Source organism: Diadema antillarum, unplaced genomic scaffold (genome assembly GCF_040938485.1).
Source record: "Diadema antillarum isolate AM-2024a unplaced genomic scaffold, OU_Dant_1.0 scf00000002, whole genome shotgun sequence".
Lineage (NCBI taxonomy): Eukaryota > Metazoa > Echinodermata > Echinoidea > Diadematoida > Diadematidae > Diadema > Diadema antillarum.
In genome coordinates, this window is record NW_027270891.1 from 1061562 (window position 1) to 1070594 (window position 9033).

The window sequence follows — 9033 nt, forward strand, 5'->3', positions numbered from 1 at the left end:
CCCTGCAGGTCGCTGTCCCAATTAGCACGTGATCCGTTGCTGATAAGTTTCTGATGCTGATAGTGTCAATGACTCAAAGAAGGTGATAGATTATTGTACGGTAATGATAATGATGATGATGGTGATGATGATGACTTTGATGAAGATATGTTAGTGTCTTTGTGTCTGCGCTCAATTAATAAGCAAGATAAAACCTTTATTTATTATTTTATTTATTTATTAAGTCTTCTTTAAAAGCAGGGTAGTCCCATTCAGTGCCACAAAGGCCTGCTTTACAAGGGAGCCCTGCGTTGATATACATTACATTGCATGTGCATGCCTTTGAATGCTTTACACAGAGCAGGCCAAGACAAAAGAAGCCCACGAGAAGCATACCAGGACATTTCAATACACATTGATACAGATGAAGAAGAAGAATGAGGAGGAATCTATAATGGAGATGGCTGGAACTTAATGACTAAATCACATCATAAAACATCTCCTCATACCTTTTTACGATAAATATTTCTCGTCGCCACGTATTTAGACAAAAATACCGTAAACATTTAACAGTCGTGTCGAAACTATAAGCGCGGTCAGACTGGCATAAAGATCGTGAAGTTTAAGATTGGGACCTCGAAATTTTGCCAGTGTCACCACAAACTTCATGCAAAACTTCCCTCGAAACTTCCCGCTCCAACTAGGGATATTTTCCCCTATGCCACTCCGCCAAACTTGTAGATCTTTTGCCACTGTGATCGGACGACAAATGATCGCAAAGACTTCATGATCTTAAACTTCTCGATCTTTTGCCAGTCTGACCGCGCCTAATAGATTCACTATAGTGTGACGTTATAGCACTGTAAAGTTGATCTCACCACCTGTCAGTTCGATATGAAGGTCAGGTGTGATCCTATAGGAATGTATATACCTAAATTACTTACATAACTGCGATGTATCCAATTTGGAAAAGACACCTGTTTTTATGAAGTCAAGTATCTGTTGTTGATTTTCACATTCTGCCACAACAGGCATTAAATTATCTGTTGAAATTGTCGATGATGTCGATACGACTTTTTTGCTTTGTTTTGCAAGTGCTATACCTACCATTCTATTTCGAGCCTTGATAAACTTGTGTTTGCCTTTTATGTATTTTGACAAAGCTCAGCATCGTAGAATTTATCAACGTTTTCACATTGTTTATCAAATTCGCTGATGTCATAAATACATCGACTGATACCACCAGTCTAGTGCTATATAAGGTACTCTAGTGTAATTATTATTATCATTATTATTATATTATTATCATTATAATCATTGTTATTATTATTATTATTATTATTATTATTATTATTGTTATTATTATTATTATTATTATTATTATTATTATTATTATTATTATTTATTCGGCTTTCAGTCAGAAATATCAACATTTCATTATTCAAAATCAAAACACACAATGCAGGTATATATTGTATTCATAATGATGAACCAATATTAAGCAAAGTCATTTTAACATTTTCATCCCTTTTTTAGTCGGGCTACGTTTATGATTTTTCTCGTCACTTATTTCCCGTATTTTCACAAATTACTATTAATAACTAACACAATTTCTCTATAACCAGGTCATTAAAATCATTTATTTTCATTGAGACAATGGGAAAGGTGAGTGTATTGGGCAAGAATGCGCTTCAAATACACTGATGTAATTCTTTCATAATAATGCGTGGCTAATAACAATGATAATAATACAGTCGTCCATCATTTGAGCTCGTTTCTCTCTTTCTAGATTTTGTATCACGACAGATTTTACCCAAGATTCACTTGGTTCTCGCAGCTAACGGGTTAAGATTTTTCAAACGTTAAAATTATTTTAAAGATTAATGTAACACACAATTATGTTCTTAATCCAAAAACTCAGCTCAGGAACGTCGAGATAGAGCAATAGAAAGATAGATAGAGATTGAGGGAGAGAGATGTACTATATGCTGACAGAGAGGGAGTTAATGTCATGGAAGTCGCAGGGGAACTGATTATTAGGGAACTTTCGCGACGGGGACGTTCAGAGGGGGAAAGAAAAAACCTGTTTTGAGCATCAAACGTCCGCGCCGCAAATCTAAAGCTCCCTAGAAAAAATCATCTCGTTATCATGCGACATTAACAATAACATATTAACATTGTTTTCTTAATTCCTGTGAAAACATCACAATAATCGTAAATCTGAAAAGTAGGCCTATAAAGATCCATCTTTTTTTAGTTGTCGTTCAGGTCAAGCTTTGTCTTACGATCTATCAATTTTGATGTCTTGCTTTAATTTTGAATATCTTCAACACATTCCCTTATTGCGCGTGTTGTCACTGCATCGGAGTGTCATCATATAAGGTCATACATTTCACGAATGAGGCTCTAGATCTGCGTTCTTTGAGACTACTGCACGTATCATGACTAGTGTTCTCCACCAACATGTATACAGACAAAGCACGGTACACATAAAAACTACGGTAATCTGAAGTAAAATGTCTAACTCAAGTAATCAGTATTCACCATTTAAAGATTAGGTTTGATTCGTGTAGGACAACAAACACAGCCTTTGGTAAAAATAAGCCAGATTTTTTTTTTTTTTGACCACCTATTTCTATCAAAGCGCAAAGCAGTGTGGGCATGTAGAGGAACGTTGTGAACATTGATCACGTGGTATTCAGTGGTGATAATTTAATTTATATGAGATATGGAATTCTTTACGCTTGGAAATGTTTTATTTGTTACGCAACGTTTTTTGTGTCACGTCCAATAGATATAGGCGATATTACCACATTTGATTAGCAGGCCTAATTACGTTGTGTTTTTATCTAGATGTCTTTGAACAAAACACACTCTGGAGTGTTTAAGCAACATTTTGATTAGTCAATATCTTTAAAGTGCCTTTATTTTTATTCAAACCTATTGTTGATACGCTTTAAAGGCATGACTGTTTACGTGAAAATGGATCGGACATGTTATTTAGTGAAATAAATCATGTTCTTGATATTGGCAGTGATTGGTAATAAGTTTTTATCATTACGTAAAGTTTGCCTTCAAGTTAACTTAATCTTTAGGAATATTTCTAGGTAGAAATAACTATCTTCATTCTTGTGCTGTTTAGAAGCTTAACGACAGACAACGATAGAGTCTGGTTCAAAGCCTATTTTCTGGAAATGCAGTTGCATCTAGCGGATAGCAATACAAACGAGCAAACTTTTTTTTTTTTGTAATAGGCGAAACAAAAGAAAGTTGCTCCTGCTTTGTGAGACATTTCTAGACAGTCTTTGGAAACAATCTTTAAGGATCTTTAAAAAAACTATTCAATGCTTGTTATGTGGGAGTATCTAAGCTTGATTCATTTGAAAAGAAATATCTAATGCTTTCAACGTCGTGACTGTTGAAATTAAAAAGACGCGTGTTACTGATTCACATTGAATGCTTGATACAATGATTTTGACTATTTCTGTTATTTGTGCAAACACATGGGCTTGCAAATCATACGATGTATTTTGAATGTAATTCTTCTTTCTGTCGTTGGCCATTTACATAATTATAACACTATATAACAAGCCGCGCGGTTTTTTAATTGACTACCTAAAACGGCTGTTACCATGTAGCACACAGTCAAAACAGAGAGTGAAAGTAATTGTTGTAATAATAACCGACTCCAGCGTTTAGAGCGATGTTAATAATATGAAAACTATTTTATGAACACCGGATGTCATTGGGTCTAATTCTATTAAAATTAGCTTTTCTACCTATCTATTGATGTGAACTCATTACGCGCTTAGCATTGATGCAATGTTTAAATCATTCTTTCCACAAGGTATAGTCACGATATCATGTGTAAGTACAGTACTGTATTAATATAGTAAAAATCATCAGACGGATATTGGAATCAGATGAACTATGGTATAAAGGGCTGACTTTAGATCTGTCAATACAGTGGACATGGTGGAAAGTGAACAAAGGCGCTGCCCTCAATCCTTTTATTACATGGAATCCTCGAAACAGGGGAAACAAACAAATAAAAAAAAGATACGAGAGAAGACAAACTGTTTACCTTAACATCATTGAGTAGAAGGCCAGTACCATGTTGAATCGGATGACATTTTTTTCTTCTCAACAGAATTTGAGGTTGTCATGAATACTAAGACCAGAGATTGCACGTGGATTTGGGTGAACTTCCTGTGTTCCTGAAGTTTTGCCGACAAGCGGGTGTAGATTTGCACCAGTGTCTATGTGATTCATATTTCCATTTACTTTGCCATATTCATATTTCGGGGTCGGTTTGTTCATTCTTGAAGTTGATCTTGGGTAGGAATGATTCATAAACATTTGAAATCATTTGAAAACATGATAAACACTTCTTTATAATGAATATTCACTACTTTGATATAAAGTGGGTCACTTGGTTAAAATCTGAATGGAGCGAAGAAAAGTCGTAATAAGTGTTGATTACTTTATATCAAATGATTATGCGGCTTTATAGTAGCTACGTTCCGGGCATCAGATTTTATCTGGAAAGGTTTCAGGCGAAAATCTATAAAAGTATGAAGGATATAACAGTCATCATCAACTTATTTGTATTCAAGTATTTCCAGCACTGTTTTAGTGATATTCTAGAACAGAGTATTCCTCACAAAACTAGAGTAAGCTGAATGAACACCATTAGGCAGCATTTTTGTCGAGCCCACCGGTGGTGCGGCGAGACTAAGGGATCGCATGCGGCGTCTGTCCGTCCGTCGTCCGTCCGTATACGCTACAAAAACTTGAATAACTCTCTATTGTATACTGAGGACTTCAATTTCAATCAAACTTGGAGGGAAGAGTGGTTATGCAAGGTTATACATTTTACCAAACATGAATGTCACCTCAATGTCAAAGGTCACAGGCAGGGGTCAATGAACTTTAGGGCCCAATGTTAAGTTTTTACGGCGCGTTTCAATTAGGGCTCATAACTTTTGATGTATATGTCCGTTTGTGACCAAACTTGGATGGTAGATGTCCCTTGGGAAGTTGAAGGTCACCACAAGGTCAAAGGTCACAGACAGGGGTCAACGAACTTTTAGTGCCCAATGTTAAGTTTGTACGGCGCATTTTGATTATGGCTCAAAACTTTTGATCCATAAGTCTGTTTGTGACCAAACTTTGATGGTAGATGTCCCTTGGGAAGTTCAAGGTCACCACAAGGTAAAAGGTCACAGACAGGGGTCAACGAACCTTTAGGGCCCAATGTTAAGTTTTTACGGCGCATTTTGATTATGGCTAATAACTTTTGATCCCTATGCCCGTTCGTGACCAAACTTGAATGTTCGATGTCCCTTGGGGAGTTCAAGGTCACCACAAGGTCAAAGGTCACAGACAGGGGTCAACGAACTTTTAGGGCCCAATGTTAAAGTTTTTACGGCGCATTTTGATTATGGCTAATAACTTTTGATCCCTATATCCGTTTGCGACCAAACTTGGATGGTAGATGTCCCTTGGGGAGTTGAAGGTCATCACAAGGTCAAAGGTCACAGACAGTGGTCAACGAACCTTTAGGGCCCAATGTTAAGTTTTTATGGCGCGTTTCGATTATGGCTAATAACTTTTGATCCCTATGTCCGTTTGTGACCAAACTTGTATGGTAGATGTCCCTTGGGGAGTTCAAGGTCACCACAAGGTCAAAGGTCACAGACAGGGGTCAACGAACTTTTAGGGCCCAATGTTAAGTTTTTACGGTGCATTTTGATTATGGCTAATAACTTTTGATCCCTATGTCCGTTTGTGACCAAACTTGTATGGTAGATGTCCCCTGGGGATTTGAAGGTCATCACAAGGTCAAAGGTCACAGGCAGGGGTCAACGAAATTTTAGGGCCCAATATTAAGTTTTTATTGCACGTTTCGATTATGGCTAATAAGTTTTGATCCCTATGTCTGTTTGTGACCAAACTTGTATGTAAATGTCCCTTGGGGAGTTGAAGGTCACCACAAGGTCAAATGTCACAGACAGGTGTCAAAGAACTTTTAGGGCCCAATGTTAAGTTTTTACTGCGCATTTCGATTATGGTTCATAATTTTTGATCCATATGTCCGTTTGTGACAAAACAGAAATTGGCTGGTAAATGTCCCTTGGGGAATTGAAGGTCACCACAAGGTCAAAGCTTAGAGGCGGGGTCAATGAACTTCCGGGAGCTAGAAAAACATTAATTTCTTCTACGCGAATGGGCGAGACACATTTTGGCACTTGCCTTGTCTGATTCTAGCTGAAGAAGTCGAACTTTATGAGGTGAAGTATGAAATCATTATTGAAGAACATACCAAATGATATATTTATTTCATGAGTTTAATCGCATATGATACTGCGGTGATGGCGAAACAATGATAGCTTTGATTTATACAGCTACTCTTTCATTCCTATTATCGAATAACTTGCTAAGACTTTAAACACGTGTTTGAAAAGAATTTATCTGTGCAACATGATGTCTTGTCCGAGGTGTTTTCACCACCATTTTCGGGTTGGTGATTTCTGATACTGCACAAGATTTGTGTGCTTTACAGACTCAGTAGAACACAGACGAGTTTTGTTGAAAATGTGTGGAAGGTGATCACGATTTTTGAACAAGATTCTTATGCAGTCTGTTTTGCAATTATGCTTTTCTCGGAGTAACCCAATTTGAGGGTTACTGTATTATGTTATGACCAAATGTGACACGTAGCTTTGATGTATGATTGATAGTACTTATCAATTTTCCATTGTCGATGTACGATCATCATAATGTGCGTATGATATTTTATCTCGTGTAAAGTAAAGATATTGGTGGGATTCCCATTCTCATGGATATGTACATAACCAATAACAATTTACAAGTCTAATTTTCATAAATAGAGACATTTGTAGAAACACACTTTGGCAATATTTGTGTCTGTTTTCGCCATGGTTGTTCTGATCGTAATTGTGTGTGTACGATCGAGTGACTATGTTACATGAGTCTGATAAACTGAACCCTTGTGACGAATTCTGTACTTCAATAGTAAAAAAAGAGGGAGATTGAGAATGTGAAGATATGGGAGAAAATGAGGGTAAGAGAAAGAAATCGAAACGTAGATTGAAGAGGGAGATTATACTCTGCAAATATATCATATGTAATACAGGGCTCGACACTAACGGTGGCCCGGTGGCCCGGGGCCACCGAAAACGCACGTCGGGCCACCAAAATTTTAGAAATGAAACATTTGGTTGCCTGATCGGGCCACCAAAAAAGGTCGCATGTTTGCCTTTGGGCCACCAAAAATAAAAGTTAGAAACACAGGTAAAGAAATCATTATATAGATAAAAGACGTCATTGAGCATACAGACTCACACACACACACACACACACACCCACATATGAAGAGTTTGAATGCAAGATAGATAAATGTGATTCGTTTATTTAAGTAAGGGCATTATCATCATCATCATAACCAATCTTTTCAATGATACTGTACTTGTGACATGAAAAAAATATTTTGAAGATATCCTTGAAATTATTACATAATATATGATTTTCTTCGTTTTCAGCTGCTTTAATATAAGATTAAATATCTCAAATTGATAAAAACGATATCTGTTTCTGTATTCAAACTTCTCATATATATACAGTATATATATTATTTATACAGTATATATATAATATATATAATCATATATATATATGTTGTATATTATGTTATACATGTTATGTATACATATATTTTGTATACATAATATACTGTACAAGTATATGTTATATATGTTATATATATATATATATATATATATATATATATATATGTGTGTGTGTGTGTGTGTGTGTGTGTCTGTGTGTCTGTGTGAGGAGTTTGATCACTAACGGGTTAAGCGTTATTTTCAAACATTTTAAAGTACAGTAAACCTCGCCTAAGTCGACTTTCGCGTATAAAGTCGATGTGTTTTGCTCAGTCCCGATTATGTCGACTTACGCGAGGTTGACTGTAAGTCCATCATCAGACAGAACAAAATCAAACCTTTCCTATGGTACGTCGCTTGTTACATAACAGGGAATATTCTTGACGTTTATGATTAAAATATCCCATACACACCTATTGCTTTTGTTTTCAAGAGCTTTAATCGCGAATATCTTAATTCAACATAAATGGAGTGAACTCAATTTGCAATCAAACTCTTTCGCTATATATATATATATATATATATATATATATATTTGTACAAAAGTTTCGAATGGTTTTATGAGTGTTTATCATATAATATGAGTTTAATTGAGATGATAGTTGGCAAGGAAGGGAGAATCAAAAATTTTCCTTTTGAAAGGTTGGGAAAATATTTACGGTGATTGCATATAAAGGTCTCGAGACATGTAAATTCCCCGACATAGCATTTCAGACCCAGAAGTTCGAACATAATCTGTATGTTCACTACAGGAAGATTCGTTATCTATCTCTCTATATGGCTTAGTCAAAGTACTTTTGTGCATTTAGGACAAGGCATATGCCTTCAACTTAAAGGACAAATTCACCTTCATTATTCATGTGGATTGAGTGAAGACAACAATATTAGTAGAACACATCAGTGAAAGTTTGGGGGAAAATCGGACAATCTGTTCAAAAGTTATGAATTTTTTAAATATCTGTGCAGTCACTGCTGGATGAGAAGACTACTGCAGTGTATGATGCCACATGCGTACAACAATAAGGACTAAAGGAAAATAAAAAGATAATTTCACAAAACTTTATTTTTTTTAATAAAGTGCGCATTTCTTCGACTTGTTACTGACGTATTAAGGGTGATATTATTCACCCTGTCTTCTGAAAGAGAGAAGTCGAGTGTTCTTTTGTTTTGCGAGAAAAGTGATAATATGTTGAATTGTCTTTATTCTTTCTTTATACCGTTGTACTCATGTGACATCACAAGCTATAATAGTCTTCTCATCCAGCCGTGACTGAGTAGAAACTTCAAAAATTCATAACTTTTGATCTGATTGTCCGATTTTCCTCAAACTCTCACTGATGTGTTCTACTATAATATTGCTGCA